At 37.3% G+C, this 19,662-nt stretch overlaps 1 protein-coding gene across 8 annotated transcripts in view; it reads left to right on the top strand.

Annotated features, from left to right (window-relative positions):
• AEBP2 (AE binding protein 2) overlaps window positions 1–1,774 on the top strand; it is an 87,656-nt gene extending 85,882 nt beyond the window's left edge. For 6 of the 8 annotated variants that reach the window (XR_008912202.1, XR_008912203.1, XR_008912204.1 and 3 more), the window contains one exon: window positions 1,318–1,774. The gene's annotated coding sequence lies outside the window, so the exon portion shown is untranslated. The remainder of the gene's footprint in view (window positions 1–1,317) is intronic. The other 2 variants (XR_008912205.1, XR_008912207.1) reach the window with 2 other exon arrangements.
• The last annotated feature ends 17,888 nt before the right edge of the window (window positions 1,775–19,662 follow it).

Genomic DNA, 19,662 nt, shown 5'->3' on the forward strand with positions numbered 1-19,662 from the left:
CTGCCTGCTTCCTCCTGGAGTTCTCTAAAAAGCCCCCATCAGTTCCTCCTCCCTCTCTTTTATTGACGTTCTCATTTGAGGAATCTTGATGGACAGGTCGACCCTCTAGGAGGGGGAGGGAATGAACTTCCCTGACACATACATGTATCATTGTTCAAAACCTATTTCCATGTTATTCATATTTGCAGTAGAGTGATCCTCTAACACCCAAACCCCAATCATATCCTTTTCAAAATATATGATGTATCATATGTGTTTCTTCTGCATTTCCACTCCCACAGTTCTTTCTCTGGATGTGGATAGCATTCTCTCCTAAGTTCCTCAGGATTGTCCTGGATCATTTCATTACTGCTGGTTGAAAAGTCCATTACATTCTATTGTGCCACAGTGTATCAGCCTCTGTGTATAATGTTCTCCTGATTCTGCTCCTTTCACTCTGCATCAATTCCTGGAGGTGGTTCCAGTTCACATGGAATTCCTCCAGATCATCGTTCCTTTCAGCACAATAACATCGCAGGATTTAAACACACACACACACACACACACACACACACACACACACACACACACACACAAAAGCCTTTAGCTTCTCTCTTAGAATTGATGCTAAATGCTGTTCCAAAGCAAAAGTGACTTGCCCAGAGTCACACAGCTAGGAAGACTGGATTTGATCCCAGGACCTCTTGTCTCCAGGACTTGTTCTCTATTCACTGAGCCACCTTGCTGTCCTAGTAGGATTTGTGAAGAGGACCTAGAGAAAATGGTTTATCACTCTTGCTCACATAGGTAGAAAAAAAGACAAATTTTGGCTAGAAAAAAAATCATAGGATAGCAGTTATGTCTAAATTGAAAGGAAATAGACTACATGAGAAACTAGATATAGGGACTTTCTTCTTGAGGAAACTTTTGCATGGAACTGAGATGTTTTGTGGTCTGAATTAATCTGAATCATCCTGAATTAATCTAAAGATACAAATGGGTGTTCTGTCACTTTTATTCTCGGGATGCTTGCCTGCCACAAACAGGAGCACTGCCTATTTAAGGCTTTAGATAAAGACAGGATATATAAGTGATATTCTACTGGGGGATACAAAGAAATTAAAAAAAAATTTAAAATGATGAACTTGACCAGCAATAAAAGCACCCCGAGAAGGAACACAGGAGGTGACATGAGATGTGCAGATATAATCACAATGACCACCTTGCCATCACCAACCCCCCAACCAAATGGTTGGGGGGTTGGCGTCCAGGACTCCAAGTCCAACTTATCTGAAAATAGTGTTATTTGGAGAATACTGATATTGCTTTTTGTTCCAGCTCTACAGCCATTACTGAAGCCAGCCATCACTGGGACCCACCTTCCTTGCAGTCACTTATACAGACTACTAACCAAATGTCCTGGAAGGCAGCAGGTAAGGCCAAGAGCTCCCTGGGAGTGGCAGCACCTTCCAGAGCACTCGTCTTAATTCCAGGTCATCTCCCCATAGCCATCCGCCTCTCACCCCCTCCTCACCACAGGAAGCAGACTTGATGGAGATGAAGCCTGGCAATTGTTTCTTTGGGTTACTGTACCAGAGTTACTAAAGAACTAGAAGAAACTGCATCAGAAACTGATATGATTTTTATCAGTGGAAATGGTCTTAAAGAAGAGACATTACCACCTGTTGCTGTATCCCAAGAACCCTGGCATTTTCCAACTGATTTGCTGTTGAAGTATCCTCAAAATGCAGTAGTGTTTTGCATAACAAGTATTTAATAAATGCAAATGTTTTCCCACTTTTTACTGATTCATTTTTTCATCAACAAAAATGAATAATTCCATGTTCAAAGAACAAGAGTGTTAGATATGGGGCAGTAAATCTATAGCTTTAAAAAAGGTATGTGTGTATCTGTGTCTGTGTGTATAAGGAGCCAGCTAAATGGCACAATGGATAGTGCACTGGACTGAAAATCAAGAAGACTCATCTTCCTGAGTTCAATTCTGTTCTTGGACATGACATATGTGACCCTGGGCAAGTCATTTAACTTTGTGTGCCTCAGTTTCTCATCTGTAAAAGGAGCTGGAGAAGGAAAGGGCAAAACACTCCAGCATCTTTGCCAAGAAAACCCTAAATAGGGTCAGAAAGAGTTGGATGTAATTGAAATGCTTGAACAATAACAACAACTATATATATGTGTGTGTGTACACACACACACACACTCTCTATATAATATATGCTACATATAGTAACTATATACACACATTTATATATATTTATATAAACTACACACATACATATACACACACACATATATATGTGTATATATATGTATATTTATATATATAATTTATAGTACGAACACTGATATGGAGTAATTCTTAAAACTGGAAGTTCAAGTTTTGGACCATACTTAAGGAACAAGACAAATGTCAAGACCCCTTGCTAACAACTACTGTCTTTCCCCATTTTGCTCTCCAACAATTCCCATGCAGGATCCATATAGGAAACATGACAAAGGCATACCAGCTTCCAACTGATTTCTTTCTTTTATTTTTAATTTTATTTAGTCAATTTAAAACATTAATTCTTGGTTACAAGAATCATATTCTTCCCTCCCCGCCCCACCCTTCCTGTAGATGACTCGCAATTCCACTGGGTATTACATGTGTCCTTGATCAGAACCTATTTCCATGTTGTTGATTGCACTAAGATGCTTATTTAGCATCTATATCCATAATCATATCCCTCGCGACCCGTGTGATCAAGTAGTAGTTTTTCTTTAGTGTTTTTACTCCCACAGTTTTTCCTCTGAATGTGGTTCTTTCTCATAGATCCCTCTGACTTGTTCAGACTCACTGCATTGACACTAATGGAGAAGTCCATTACATTTGATTATACCACAGTATATCAGTCTCTGTGTACAATGTTTTCCTGGTTCTCCTTTCGCTCTGCATCAATGACCTGGAGGTCATTCCATTTCACATGGAATTGCTCCACTTTATTATTCCTTTGAGCACAATAGTATTCCATCACCAACATATACCACAATTTGTTCAGCCATTCTCCAATTGAAGGGCATCCTTGTTCCACTCCTGATCTTATTGGGAAGGCTTCTAGGTTATCCCCATTGCAGATGAGGTTTGCTGATAGTTTTAGATATATAATGTTTATTATTTTTAGGAAAGGCCCTTCTATTCCTTTGCTTTCTAATGTTTTCAATAGAAATGAGTGTTGTATTTTGTCAAAGGCTTTTTCTACATCTATTGAGATAATCATGTGATTTTTATCAGTTTGCTTGCTAATATGGTAAATTATGTAGATGATTTTCCTAATATTGAACCATCCTTGCATTTCTGGTATGAATCCTACCTAGTCATAATGCATAACCCACGTGATCACTTGCTGGAGTCTTTTTGCTATTATCGTATTTAAGATTTTTGCATCTATATTCATTAAAGAGATTGGTCTATAGTTTTCTTTCTTTCTCTGTTTTTTACCTGCCTAGCTTTGGAATTAGTATCATATTTGTGTCATAAAAGGAATTTGGTAGAACTCCTTCTTTGCTTATTCTGTCAAATAGTTTGTATAATATTGGGTTTAGTCGTTCTTTGAATGTTTGATAGAATTCATTTGTGAATCCATCTGGAACTGGGGATTTTTTCTTAGGGAGTTCTTTGATTACTTGTTCAATTTCTTTTTTTCTGATATGGGGTTGTTTAGGTCGTCTATTTCTTCCTCTGTTAGTCTAGGCAATTTATATTTTTGTAAATATTCATCCCTATCATCTAGATTGCCATATAATTGGGCATAATAATTTTTAATGATTGCCTTAATTTCCTCTTCATTAGAGGTGAGATCTCCCTTTTCATCTTGGATACTGTCAATTTGGTTTTCTTCTTTCCTTTTTTAAATTAGATTGACCAGTACTTTGTCTATTTTATTTGTTTTTTCAAAGTACCAGCTTCTAGTCTTATTTATTAGTTCAATAGTTCTTTCACTTTCAATTTTATTGATTTCTCCTTTGAGTTTTAGGATCTCTAATTCAGTCTTCATCTGAGGATTTTTAATTTGTTCACTTTCTATTTTTTTAATTTGCATTCCCAATTCATTGACCTCTGCCTTTTCTAATTTGTTAATATATGAACTCAAGGATATAAATTTCCCCCTGAGTACTGCTTTGACTGCATCTCATTGATTTTGAAAGGATGTCTCATCATTGTCATTTTCTTCAATGAAGTTATTAATTGTATCTATGATTTGTTCTTTAACAGATTTTGGAGAATCATTTTGTTTTAATTTCTAATTAATTTTTGATTTGCCTCTCCATGTACCCTTACTAATTATTATTTTCATTGAATTGTGATCTGAGAAGGTTGCATTATTTCTGCTCTTTTGCACTTTTTGCAATGTTTTTATGCCCTAGTACATGGTTAATCTTTGTGAATGTATCATGTGCTGCTGAAAAGAAGGTGTATTCCTTTTTGTCCCTATTTATTTTTCTCCACATATCTACTAAATCTATTTTTTCTAAGATTTCATTCACTTCTCTTACCTCTTTCTTATTTTTTTTGTTTGATTTATCAAGATCTGATTGAGTAAGGTCAAGGTCTCCCACTAGTATAGTTTTTCTGTGTATTTCATCCTTGAGCTTCACTAGTTTCCCTTTAGAAATTTGGATGCTATGCCATTTGGTGCATACATGTTGAGTACTGATATTTCTTCATTGTCTATACTACCTTTTATCAGGATGTAATTACCTTCCCTATCTCTCTCTCTCTTTTTTAGCATATTAGATGGAATGTTTATTGGGAACTCGTATGAGAACAAGGGCAAGATTCATACAGAAGGGAAGGCAAGGGTGGGTTGCTTCCATTTTTTTAAAATAAAACATTATTTTATTTGGTCATTTCCAAACATTAATCATTGGAGACAAAGATCATTTTCTTTTCCTCCCCCCCCCCCACCTCTCCCTTAGCCGACGCATGATTCCACTGGGTATCACATGTGTTTTTGATTCAAACCCATTTCCATGTTGTTGGTATTTGCATTAGAATGTTAATTTAGAGTCTCTCCTCAGACATGTCCCCTCAACCCCTGTAGTCAGGCAGTTGCTTTTCCTCGGTGTTTTTACTCCCACAGTTTGTCCTCTGCTTGTGGATAGTGTTTTTTCTCCTAGATCCCTGCAGATTGTTTAGGGACATTGCATTGACACTAATGGAGAATTCTATTACGTTTGATTGTACCACAGTGTATCAGTCTCTGTGTACAATGTTTTCCTGCTTCTGCTCCTCTTGCTCTGCATCACTTCCTGGAGGTTGTTCCAGTCTCCATGGAATTCCTCCAGTTTATTATTCCTTTTAGCACAATAGTATTCCATCACCAACATATACCACAATTTGTTCAGCCATTATCCAATTGAAGGGCATCCTCTCATTTTCCAATTTTTTCCCACTACAAAGAGCGCAGCTATGAATATGCTTGTACAAGTCTTTTTCCGTATTATCTCTTTGGGGTACAAACCCAGCAGTGCTATGGCTGGATCAAAGGGCAGACGTTCTTTTATCGACCTATGGTCATAGTTCCAAATTGCCCTCCAGAATGGTTGGATCAATTCACAACCCCGCCAGCAATGAATTAATGTCCCTACTTTGCCACACCCCCTCTAGCATTCATTACTTTCCTTTGATGACATGTTAGCCAATCTGATAGGTGTGAGGTGATACCTCAGAGTTGTTTTGATTTGCATCTCTCTGATTATAAGAGATTTAGAACACTTCTTCATGTGCTTATTAATGGTTTTGATTTCTTTGACTGAAAACTGTCTATTCATGTCCCTTGCCCATTTATCAATTGGAGAATGGCTTGATTTTTTGTACAATCAATTTAGCTCTTTATAAATTTGAGTAATTAAACCTTTGTCAGAGGTTTTTATGATGATTGTTTCCCAATTTGTTGCTTCCCTTCTGATTTTAGTTACATTGGTTTTGTTTGTAAAAAAACTTTTTAATTTGATGTAGTCAAAATTAGTTTATTTTACATTTTGTGACTCTAAGTCTTGCTTGGTTTTAAAGTCTTTCCCTTCCCAAAGGTCTGACATGTATAATATTCTGTGTTCACCTAATTTACTTATAGTTTCCTTCTTTATGTTCAAGTCATTCACCCATTTTGAATTTATCTTGGTGTAGGGTGTGAGGTGTTGATCTAAACCTAATCTCTTCCACACTGTCCTCCAATTTTCTCAGCAGTTATTATCAAATAGTGGATATTTATCCCCAAAACTGGGATCTTTGGGTTTATCATATGCTGTCTTACTGAGGTCACTTTCCCCCAGTCTATTCCACTGATCCTCCTTTCTGTCTCTTAGCCAGTACCAAATTGTTTTGATGACTACTGCTTTATGATATAGTTTGAGATCTGGGACTGCAAGGCCCCCTTCCTTTGTATTTTTTTCATAATTTCCCTGGATATCCTTGATCCTTTGTTCTTCCAAAAGAACTTTGTTGTTCTAAATCACTAAAAATGTTTTTTGGAAGTTCAATGTGTATGACACTATATTGATAAATAAGTTTGGGTAGGATGGTCATTTTTATTATATCATCCTACCCATGAGCAGTTAATGTTTTTCCAATTGCTCCAAGTCTAGTTTTAGTTGTGTGGAGAGTATTTTGTAGTTGTGTTCATATAGTTCGTGTGTTTGTCTCGGGAGGTAGATTCCTAAATATTTTATTTTGTCTAAGGTGATTTTGAATGGGATTTCTCTTTTTAGTTTTTGCTGCTGAGCTGTGTTGGAAAGATATAGAAATGCTGATGACTTCTGTGGGTTTATTTTGTATCCTGCAACTTTGCTAAAGTTGTTGATTATTTCGATTAGCTTTTTGGTTGAATCTCTAGGATTCTTTAAGTAGACCATCGCGCCATTCACAAAGAATGATAGCTTAGTCTCCTCCTTGCCGATTTTGATGCCTTCAATTTCTTTTTCTTCTCTAATTGCTACTGCTAGTGTTTCTAGTACAATGTCAAATAATAGAGGTGATGATGGGCATCCTTGTTTCACTCCTGATCTTATTGGGAATGCATCTAGTTTATCACCATTACAAATGATATTAGCTGATGGTTTTAGATATATACTGTTTATTATTTTTAGGAACGACCCTTCTATTCCTATGGTTTTTAGTGTTTTTAATAGGAATGGGTGTTGTATTTTATCAACAGCTTTTTCTGCATCTATTGAAATAATCATGTGATTTTTGTTGGTTTGCTTGTTGATATGGTCAATTATGTGGATGATTTTCCTAATATTGAACCAGCCCTGCATCCCTGGTATAAATCCTACTTGATCATGGTGAATGACCCTTCTGATCACTTGCTGGAGTCTTTTTGCTAGTATCCTATTTAAGATTTTTGCGTCTATATTCATTAGGGAGATTGGTGTATACTTTTCTTTCTCTGTTTTTGGCCTGCCTGGCTTTGGAATCAGTACCATGTTTGTGTCATAAAAGGAATTTGGTAGAACTCCCTCTTTGCTTATTATGTCAAATAGTTTGTATAGTATTGGGATTAGCTGTTCTTTGAATGTTTGATAGAATTCACTTGTGAATCCATCAGGCCCTGGGGATTTTTTCTTAGGGAGTTCTTTGGCCTTTTGAATTTCATTTTCTGATATGGGATTATTTAAGAATTCTATTCTTCTGTTAGTCTAGGCAGTTTATATTTTTGTAAATATTCATCCATATTGCCTAGATTGTTATATTTATTGCCATATAATTGGGCAAAACAGATTTTAATGATTGCCTTAATTTCCTCTTCATTGGAGGTGATGTCCCCCTTTTCATCTTTGATGCTGTTAATTTGCTTTTCTTCTTTCCTTTTTTAAATTAGATTGACTGGTACTTTGTCTTTTTTGTTTGTTTTTTCAAAGTATCAGCTTCTAGTCTTATTTATTAGTTTACTAGTTCTATCACTTTTGATTTTATTAATTTCTCCCTTAATTTTTAGGATCTTTAGTTTAGTTTTCTTCTGGGGGGTTTTAATTTGTTTGCTCTCAAGTTTTTTGATTTGCATTTCCAATTCAATGATCTCTGCCCTCCCTAATTTGTTAATATATGCACTCAGGGATATGAATTTTCCTCTGAGTACTGCTTTGGCTGCATCCGATAAGGTTTGAAAGGATGTCTCACCATTGTCATTTTCTTCAATGAAATTATTAATTGTTTCTATGATTTGTTCTCTAACTAACCAATTTTGGAGTATCATATTATTTAATTTCCAATTAATTTTTGATTTCGCTCTCCATGTACCCTTACTGATCATTATTTTTATTGCCTTATGATCTGAAGAGGTTGCATTTCTTATTTCAGCTTTTCTGCATTTGTATGCCATATTTCTGTGACCTAGTGTATGATCAATCTTTGTGAATATGCCATGTGGTGCTGAGAAGAAAGTGTATTCCTTTTTGTCCTATTTATTTTTCTCCATATGTCTATTAACTCTAATTTTTCTAAAATGTCATTCACATCTTTTACCTCTTTCTTATTTATTTTTTGATTTGATTCATCTAAGTTTGATAGTGGTTGGTTCAAGTCTCCAACTAATATGGTTTTATTGTCTATTTCCTCCTTCAATTCTCCTAGTTTCTCCATTAGAAATTTGGGTGCTATACAATTTGGTGCATACATGTTAATTAGTGATATTTCCTCATTGTCTGTACTCCCTTTTAACAGAATATATTTACCTTCCTTATCCCTTTTAATTAGATCTATTTTTTCTTCGGCTTTGTCAGATATCGTGATTGCAACTCTTGCCTTCTTTCTATCAGTTGAGGCACAAAAGGTCTTACTCCATCCTTTAATTCTAACCTTGTGAGTATCAACCCACCTCAAATGTGTTTCTTGAAGACAACATGTGGTAGGGTTTTGTGTGTAATCCAATCTGCTATTTGTCTACATTTTATGGGTGAGTTCATCCCATTCACATTCAAAGTTATGATTGTCACTTGTGGATTTCCTGGTATTTTGATATCCTCCCCTAATTCTGACCTTTCTTCTTTAGCTATAACCTTTTAATCCAGTGATTTACTTTAGATCAGTTCCCCTAGTCCCCTCACTTGATATGCTTCCCTTTCTAGCCCCTCCCTTTTCATGCTTCCTTCCCCTCCCCCTCTCCTTCCCTCCCTTTTTATATTCCCTCCCCTCTCCTCCTCCTTAATTTCCCCTTCTCTCTTACCCTGTTTGATAAGATAGAATTTAAGATCCCAGTGGATCTAGATGTTCTTCCCTCTCAGAGTTGATTTCACTGAGAGTAAGGTTTAAGTAATACCACTTCACTCTCTCTTCCTCTCCTTCTCCTAGGAGAATTCTTCCCCTCCTCTTCCCATGTATATCTTTGTGTGTGAAAGATTGTTCTATTTAGTTGTTTCCCCCCCTCTATTTCTTGAAGTAGATCTTAGTACCATCAATGATTCCCCCCTCCCTTTTTCTTTCCTTCTCCCCTCTTTCACCAAATTGTCTTGATGCCCCAATCTTTCCCTATGCATGATTCTTCTAACTACTCTAATGATGCATACAATTTTTGAGTTACACATTACATTTCCCCCACATATTAATATATATATATATAATTTGATATAAATGTAGTCCTTATAGAAGAGAGTTTGAATAAAATAAAAAGATAAGATTTTTCTCCTTTTCCCTTTCTTTCATATTTAACTTTTCATGTTTCTGTTGTTCTCTGTGTTTTAATGTCAATTTTTCCACTAAGTTCTGGTCTTTTCTTAGCAAATACTTGGAAATCTTCTTTTTTGTTGAATGCCCATACTTTCCTTGGAAGTATATAGTCAGTGTTGATGGGTAGTTGATTCTTGGTTGGAGACTCAGCTCTCTTGCCTTTCTAAATATCGTGTTCCATGCTTTGCGGTCTCTTAGTATGTTTGCTGCTAAGTCATGTGTGATTCTTATGGGGGCTCCTCTATATCTGAAGCTCCTCTTCTTGGCTTCTTGTAAGATTTTCTCCTTAGTTTGGAAGCTCTTGAATTTGGTGATTACATTTCTGGGGGTTGTCTTTTGGGGATTTAGTGTAGAAGGTGTTCTATGAACCCTTTCTATTTCTATTTTGTCCCCTTGCTCCAGAACATGTGGGCAATTTTCTCCTATAATCTCCTGTAGTATGGCATTTAGGTTTTTGTTTATCTCTGTTTTTTCCAGCAGACCAATGATTCTCAAGTTGTCTCTCCTTCCTCTTTTTTCCTGGTCTGTCACCTTCTCAGTGAGATATTTTATGTTTTCTTCTAATTCATTAATTTTTTGACTTTGCTTTATTAATTCTTGCTGTTTTGCAAGGTCACTGTCTTCCAGTTGCTTAATTCTGGTCTTTAGGGACTGGTTTTACTTTTCAGCTTGGTCTGCCCTTCTGTTAGAGGGTTCCAGCTCTTTCTCCAATTGTGAGGGCTTGTCTGTCAGGCTGCTGACCTCTTTCTGTATTTTTCCCATTTTTCTTGCCAGAAGGTTTCCATCTTTTGGATAAGCTCCAATTTGGGTTCTTCCAGAGCTTGTTAATAATTTCCATTTTGGGGGGCATGTTTTGATTTTGTTTGAATTTATCCTCTTTCTCTTCTGCCCCTTGGGTATTCACCCCATAAAAGTTTTCAATAGTCACTTTTTCCCCTTTCTTCTTGGAGGGTTGGTTTTGGGCTGTGTGAGCCATCCCTTTGGTGGTTTATTTTTTTTTAACCCCCTTTCCTTTCTGGTCAGAGGTCTGGGTGATATGGGCTGGTTTTCTGTGGATTTAAGTTGTCTCAGACTAGTTCTTCCCAGCCTCCGTGGTTTGTTAGAGCCCCAGCCCCCATGCTCTTTAGTTTCTTCTCACCAGTGAGCAGGAATCTCCTGTAAAACCGTTCTGAGTGGTGGATCTCTGGTAGTCCCTGTCAGTTTCCAAGGACCCTGGCGTGGGCCTCTTCCCCACCGCCACTACAGCGAGGAGCGGAGCTTTGGTCTCAGGCCATTTTTTACAGTTTCTGGAGACTCCACGCTGTTCACAGTTTTCAGGTGCCCTGCAGTGTGTGAGCTCTCCAGTGCGCAGGGTTCTCTAGTGAAGCCACCCTGAGAGGACATTCCCTAGCAGTTTTTAGGTCCCAAGGACCCTTGTGTGCCCCCCACCCCAGTCAGAGATGTTCCTCACTCTCTGTCCTGGTGAGCACTCTGAGCCCCTACTCTGGTTCCATGGGGGAGGATGGGGGGAGGGCAACGTCTTTGTGCAAGCTTTTCCTCCTTTTTATAGTGTGGCAATGTTCAAACCACACACACTTTCATTTCTGTGGGGTGTTGGAGAGTCCCTCCATTCTTCCAAAGATGACTTTTATGCTCTTTTGAGGTAGTCTATTTCATTAGGTGCCAGGGAGAGGAAGCAATTTGCATCTAGATTGCAGCCATGTTTACCCGGAAGTCCCCTCCTCCCCCCCTATCTCTTTTAATTAGATATATTTTTACTTTGGCTTTGTCAGATAGTATGATTGTGACTCCTGCCTTCTTTTTATCAGTTGATGCCCAATAGACTTTGCTCCATCCTCTTACTTTTACCCTATGTGTGTTTACTTTCCTCATGTGTGTTTCTTGTAGATAGCATATGGTAGGATCTTGGTTTCTAATCCACTTTGCTATTCGCTTGTGTTTTATGGGTGAGTTAATTCCATTCACATTCCAGAGTTATGATTACCAGCTTTGTATTTCCCAATATTTTGATTTACACTCCTAGTCCTGCCCTTTCTTCTTTCACTATTTCCCTCTACACTAGTGTTTTGTTTTTAATTGGTCCCCCTAATTCCCACTCTTATTTTACTTCCCTTTTTACCCCCTTCCCTTTTTATTCCCCTTTTATTTTCTTTACAGTATTTTTAAACTACCCCCACCCTCTCTCTCCCTTGTATTGCTTCCCTCCCCACCCATCCATTTTTTACCTTTCTACTTCCCTATAGGGCAAAATCAATTCTCTGCCCCAATGTATTTGATTGTTTTTCCCTCCTTGAATCAATTTCAATGCATGTAAGAATTGAGTATTTCCTGTCTCCAACCTCTTTACCCTCCAGTGTATTGATGTTCTCCCCCCTGTAAAGAATGATTTTTGCGTTGTGACCTAAACTATGTTAATTACTTGGTCACCATGTATATCCCAAATAGAAAAACAAAACAAAACAAGTCAGCTGGAAATTTATGGTGATTTAATTGATATAGTGGAAAGAAATTAAGAAGAAGGAAGAAGGAAATGGTGTAGGATTTCTCCTGCCTGGCTAGTGCCAGGAGGAAGACCAGAGACTCTAGGAAGGTAAGGGTTTTGGAGAATAAGGAGGAAGGAATCAGCCTGAACTCCAAAAAGGGTTCAGCCAAGATGCCTGAACCTGAATCAGGTCAAGGGCAAACTCACCGCCAAACCCAGACAAATAGTTGCCACCACGCTAAGATGTCGGAACGTTTAGCACACTGCCAGCCAGAATCACCTCTCTGGGGAAAGAGGGAGAGCAGAAGAAATGATGTGCCTTATATAGATGGTTTTACATCACTTTCCTGCATCTCATCTGTACCAATGATAGGTTAGCTTGACTTAGGACAACCCAGGGGTCTTAATCCTTGAGTATGGTGCAGACATTCTTGACTTTGTTAAACTAAGTAGGGTAGAGCAATGCAGAGTTCCCAAGAGCTGATTCTGTTAAACCAAGTATCTCCATTGTTACTAATCAGGAAATAGCTAAATCAGATCTTCTAAAGTATGGTCTGAGTAGGGAGGAGTAGTTTTAAAATTCAAACCCCTCCCACCATGTGCTTCTTTGTGACATATAAATTTACCCCATTTTGTTTCTTTTCCCATTTCTGTTAGTATTAACCTCTTTTTTTTAACCCTAGTTGTGTGTATATATATATATATATATATACACACACACATATATATATATATGCATACACATTTCTATATACATATTTATGTCTTGGCATTTCATCCTATATAGTTTGTCACTGTTCCCTCTACATATAATTCTTCTAGCTGCCCAGGTGATAATAACAATTTTTAAGAGTCACCAATATCCTCTTTTCTTAAAGGAATACATATCATTTTAACTTACTTGGTCCCTTTAAAAAAGTTTTTTTGTTTTGTTTTGTTTTTCTCCCCCCTCCCTCCTTCTTAATTACCTTTTGATGGTTCTCTTGGGTTCTGTGTTTGGGCATCAAATTTTCTGTTCTGGTCCTGTCTTTTCTTTACAAATGCTTGGAATTCTTCTATTTCATTAAATTGCCATACTTTCCCCTGTAAGAATATAGTTACTTTTGCTGGGTAGTTTATTCTTGGTTATATACCTAGTTCCCTTGCTTTCTGGAATATCATATTCCATGCCTTTTGGTCCTTCAGTGTAGATGCAGCCAGGTCCTGTGTTATCCTCACTGTAGCTTCATGGTATCTGAATGACGACTTCTTAGCAGATTGTAATATTTTTTCCTTGGTCTGATAGTTCTTGAATTTGGCTCTAACATTCCTGGGTGTTGTCAGTTGGGGACTGAGTACAGGAGGTGATCTGTGGATTCTTTTCATCTCCACTTTTCCCTCTTGTTCTAGAATATTGGGGCAGTTTTCTTAGATAATTTCCTGTAGGATGATGTCTAGGCTTTTTATTTTGTCATGGTCTTCAGGTAGACCAATGATTTTTAAGTTGTCTCTCCTGGAACGATTTTCTAAATCTTCTGTTTTGTGATTGAGGTGTTTCATATTTTCCTCAGTTTTTTCATTCTTTTGATTTTGTTTTATGGTTTCCTGCTGCCTTGTGAAGTTGCTTGCTTTTAATTATTGTATCCTGCTTCTTAAAGACTGGATTTCATCTCTGGCTTTTTGGTCATCCTTCTACTTCTGGTCTGATTTTCTTTGGAGGTCATCTTTCATCTCCTTTGTCTCATTTTCAAGCTGATTAATTTTGGCTTTCAAGACACTATTTTCTGTTTCCAGATGACTTATCTTGCTTTTAAAGTTCTTTTCCCAGTTGTTGTCAGCCTCTCTTAATTGTGTTTTGAATTGTATTTTGAGTTCTTCCAAAGTCTGTTTCCAGTTTGTTGAACTTTCTATGTTTTTGCTTGGTGTTCCTTGATCTTCCTCTGTTACATTTGCTCTTTGTTCATTGCCTAGATAGAAGATGTCAACTGTCATTTCTTTTTTCTTTTTCTTTTGTTTGCTCATATTTGCCCCTTCTTTCCCCCCTGTAGTTGCCTGCACTCTTACTCCTCTCATTATGTGTTGGATCTGTCAGTTTGGGCTTTTCTGTCAACCTTCACCCTTGGAGCTTAGCAAGGCTCTCAGAGTAGTCTGTAGGGAAGGGGTGTTGGAGCTTGAACTACCCTGCCCTCTGAATGCTTGATAAGATTAAGCCCTGCTGAGTTGAACTTGCAGAGCTGGATGTGCCCAGAGGCCAAAACCTCAGGAAGTGGGAAGGGGCAATATGGAGTGTCTCACCTGAAACTAGGCTGCCTGCTCTGTGCTTCTTCTCCAACTGCTTCCCCACTGCCTATGTTCAGAGCCCTGAGCCATGCACAGCTTTGCCACCAAGGTACTCCCTCCAGATTAGTGCCCTTGCCCACCCAGAGATTCTAGCCACTGCTGGAGGCTCAGTACTGTAGGTGGGGGAGGGGTCCTGAGAGTTTCCTTCTTCCTTCCCCTTAAACCTGAGTTTAAGATTTTTGGGGGTGTACCTTTTAAGTTGAGTCCAGCAGGAGGGTTCCATGGCTCTGTCCTGTTGTTAGGTTTGTTTTTTAGTCCCCTAGGAGTATTTGGTTTTTAATCAGTAAGGAAGGGTTTTCAGAGGTCTGAACTTTCACTGCCTCTATGCTGCCATCTTCTCCAGATTTCTAAGCTACTACTCAGCCCTTTTCTTTTTTTCTCAGTTGGACTCTACATGAAAATAAATGGATTTCCACCCCTCCCCATAGCTATTCATTGCTAGAATACTGTGCTTAGATATGAGGGAAGTTGAAGATTCTAAGAGAATAAAAATAAAATCCTAATAATTAGTCTCAAAAAGACTGCCTTTTTTTTCCAGTACATTAATGTTATTAATTTGAAAGTATTAATTTAGGTTCTTCCAGCTTGGGATTTGTGACAGTTTTTAGAAGGGTTGGAATTTACTTTGAAAAGCTCTCTGAATAAAGAATTGACTAAGTATGGTCATGTAAAGGTTGTGCTGCTGCTTGGTAACAAGCAGACCCAAGGACAGAGCATGCTTGTGTAGGTGATGATGGACATGGGGCAGGTGTGAAAGAGAAGCCCACAAGAGAGGGGAGGGCAATAGTGCACCAGCTCAGACTTTTGTTTTAGGAGTGACTCTAATAGCTGACAGCACTCTTTTTCTTGGAGAAATCCAATACTTTGTGTTCAAGTACTAAAGGGACAGGTATTGATGTGGCAACACTCTGGCTTCTCCATTCCAGTCTGAATCTGACTGCAGCATCTCCTCAGGGTTCTAAGTAAGGTTGAACTGGAAACAGATTGAACAGAATTGGGAAAACTGTTGTTAAATTTTCAGTGTGAACTTTTTGCTTTGGGAATGAGCAAATATTATAAATCAGGGCTTGATTTATTGTTTTGTTGATTGTCTAGACTTAAGAAAGTGATAGGGAAAATGTTTGGGGTTTTAATTCTGATCTTATTGACTCAAAGACCTGCTCTCTATCCTCTATGCCAAAAGCAAAATTAATATCCTGTAGATACCTAGTTTTTACATGTCTTTTTTTGACACTAGTTTTTGTTGGTGTCCTCCTTCTGAAATTACCACCACACAGAGACACTTATAACGTAACTGAACACAGTATTCTAATAATGAATAGCCAAGGGGGGGAAATATATATATGTGTGTGTATATATATATACACACACATATATATATGTATATGTATGTGTGTGTGTGTGTGTGTGTGGTAATTTTAGAAGGAAGATACTAGAAAGCAGTGTGGAGGTCTGGAAAAGCCTTGCAGAATGAGGGATTTGAGATAAGTTTTAAAGGAAGCAAGGGAAGTCAGAAGGAGATGAAGAATATAAAAACAGTCCAAGCATGGGAGCAATCAGTGAAAAGGCACAGAGTTGGGTCCAAGGAAGAAAAAAATATCAGTGTCATTGGATTAAAGATTACCTGGAGGAGAAAAAAATCAAAGGAGACAGGAAATATAGGAAATGTCTAAGGTTTGAAGAGCTTTGAAATGCCAAACAGGATTTTATATTTAATCCTTGAGATGATAGGGAACCACAGAAGGTTATTGGAAGAGGGAGTGACATGGTCAGGTCTATGCAATAGCTCACATTAGCAGGCTGTTGCAGTTTCCAAGCTTGAAGTGAAGAGGATGTGCCCTCATGTTTTCTCTATGTGAATGGAAAAGAGATGTATGTATGAAATGTTGTGAAGGTTGAAACAACAGTACTATGATTACAATTGATATCTGCAAAACAGTTTATATCCATGATCACATTTGATCAAAATAAGAATATAAATCAAATCGTAAGAGGAGTGCTTACCTTATTTAATAGAACACTTTCCAAACATTCAAATAACACTATTTCTACGTAGAAGAGTAATATGTTGATAACACATGAATTATATTGTATATGAAAGTAGAATGGTAAGGAATTCTCCTTGCCATTTTAAAAAGGTAGTTGGAGATACTTTAGGTACTTAAAAAGTAGCAAAACATCTTCATCTAATAATTTATAATTTTTAATCGTATTAGCCTACCCCAAGCAATGAAAATCTATGTATTTTTATTGTTTATGAAGCTCTAGTATATATATGACTGACAATGTTTTCTAGACTTCCAATGAAGGCAAAAAGGAATGGGTTATAGGAAAAAATATTGAGGTCAACAATTAAAGAAAACTTTCATGGTATAATTGTTTTGTGTTATTAGAATACAGGTTGGGGGGTTATCTTCTATTCCTAGCAAAATTTGAGAACAAATAAAAAGGATGATTTGTAATTCTTTAGAAGGGGAAATAGTTCTCTTTACATTAAGAAATTATATCAGAATTAGCATGGTGAATGGAGCACCAGTGTTCTAAGGTCAAATTTTCCTTCAGACATTTTCTATATGACCCTGCAGAAGTCACTTAACCCTGATTGCTTCCTGCTTGCTGCTCTTCTATTTTAGAGTTGATACTAAGACAGAAGGTAAGAATTAAAAAAGAGAGGAAAAAGGAACTATGCCAGACTAATAAAATTTCTTTTTTTAGACATCTCTGGAATGTCTAAATCAATAGGATTTCTTCTTTGAAGCTTGTCAGGATCACATTTATTATATAACCGTATGTATGTGTTTATAAAAAATGATCTACAGAAACTAGAATGGTTTAACCTGGAGGAAATTGAATTGTTCCAATTAAGCAAGAGTGTCAGGAAAACTCTTGGCCTGTTATTGCTACTCATCTTATATATTTTTGTGTATATAATCTATGCCCTGCCTTGCTGAATGTCAATTTACCCTTATGCACTCTTCAATCCAGGGACACTGACCTTGTTATCCCTTGCATAAGATACTCCATTTGTTGACTCTGGGCATTTTCTCACCATGCCTGGAATGCTCTCCCTCCTTACCTCCACTTCCTGGCTTCCCTGACTTCAATTCTCAGCTAAAACCTCACTTCCTGATTCACCATAATGACTGTGCCTTTTATCTGCTGATTTTCCATGGTTTGTCCTCTCTAGGTCTTCAGCCCTCCTCTCACCCCGAGGCGAAGTTCCTTGAGAACAGGGATTAATTTTTGCTTTATTTGTATTTCCAGCTTTAGCGTAGTATCTGGTATGGAATAGTACTTCATAAATGCTTGTTGACTGATTGTCACTTTGCTCCAAGTAAAGTAAAAATAAATTATATAAACACACTGTTAAGTTTTCAAATCCCCAAATGAGGCCAGATGGAGTAGGAGATCATGAATTGGGTACAGACGCTAGATTGACTATTTTATACTAATATTGTAAATATTACTCAACTTCCTCTTTGAAGTTAATTCTTGACCCAGCCACTGGAGGTGCAACCATATTGCTTAGAGTTCTGGATCCATGGGCTTTTTTGTAGGGGAGCGATCTAAGCATATTCAGATTCAATGTCTTCTGTTGACCAATGAGGATACTGAAGTTTTGTAGGATTATTATTTATATGTTGTTATTATTATTAGGATTATTTTATGAAAAAGTAAACATAAGCTTCATGTTCATTTTTACTCCTAAAATGCATTTTTAAAAGAGAGCATTCTATTTTTATAATATGTTATCTATTAGGTAATGTTTTGCTGAGACAAAATGAAATTTAAACTTCACATGCTTCCAGTTCAATTTTATGTTTTTTCATTCCCACTTCCCCCTCAATGGTGATAAACAATGTTATGACATATTAAGGGCACAACCTCTAAATTACAAGTAAAAGGCATTTCCAGAAAGGAAAAGGAACATTGAGGGTTATGTGAGTGGTTAATATATTGGGAATTTAGTCCTAGGTAATCACAAACTAACTAGGGAAGAAGGGCTCTAGCAATTGGAAGTTTAATGTAGCAATAGATGCTTAAACTGAATCTTAAATGAAAAATTATTCTGTGAGGTGAAGGTGAGGAAAGAATGTGTTCCAGCTGTAGTAGAATAGCAGGTGTGTGGAGACGGGAGATAGAATGCTGTGTATGAAGAACAGAGAGAAGATCAGCCTGGCCAAATCAAAGACTTTAGGAATGGCAAATAATATACAATAAGCTGGAAAGATAGGTTAGGGACAGAATGTGAAAGGTATGTTTAAAACAGCCAAACAAGGGAGTTTAATTTGGATCCTAGAGGCAATGAAGAGGTATTGGAGTTTATTAAGGAGAAGAGTATTATGGTCAGGGATGTGGTTAAAGAAAATAACTGATGGATTTCTGGAGTATATGTTGAAAAAGAGAGAGAGCTAAAATTTTACAGGGACTTTAAAAAGATTAAGGATTAGCATCTTTCCTTTTTTAAGACAGACTTAAGAAAGATAGGGAGACCAATGCTCTAGAATGTTAATGTTTTGGGATCCTGACTTGATTAGAATCCATTGTGGTAATTATCTCTTCCAATTTTGTGTCATCGGCTAATTTGATGAGCATGCCATCCATGCCATTACCTAAGGCATTGATAAAAATGTTAAAGAGCCCTGGACCACACACAGATCTGTGCCTAGGGTACTGGACTAGAGATGTCCTGCCAAAATGACAGGGATCTATCAAGGATTCTGAGTCTAGTCTTTCAGTCTGTCCTGACTCCATCTAATTGTATTTCATTGACTCCACATCTCTCTATCCTTTCCAAAAGTAAAAAGGTTAGTTTCATTGGCAAGAAAGACAAATTGAGAACTAATTAATTCTGCCTTTTTTTTTTGTTACCAGTTGACATAGTTCATACATTCCAAGCAGTGGACTTAACCTCTTTTTGGTTTTCCTCTTTCTTCCAGTTTAGCTACCCACACTTTTTGTTGTTTCTAATGTCCTTTACTTTCTTCTTCCCTCTTTCTCTTTACCTTTCCTTCCCATTTCCTCTCTTTTCTACTTTACTTCACTCTTCTCTCCTCCTTAGACTTAGTAAAATCTGAATTTGAGTTGTTCTTATGACACTAGCCATGTACCATAGGAAAATCACTTATAATCTGAGATTCATTCTTCTCATCTGTAA

This window comes from Monodelphis domestica, chromosome 5, assembly GCF_027887165.1.
Source record: "Monodelphis domestica isolate mMonDom1 chromosome 5, mMonDom1.pri, whole genome shotgun sequence".
Classification (NCBI taxonomy): Eukaryota; Metazoa; Chordata; class Mammalia; order Didelphimorphia; family Didelphidae; genus Monodelphis; species Monodelphis domestica.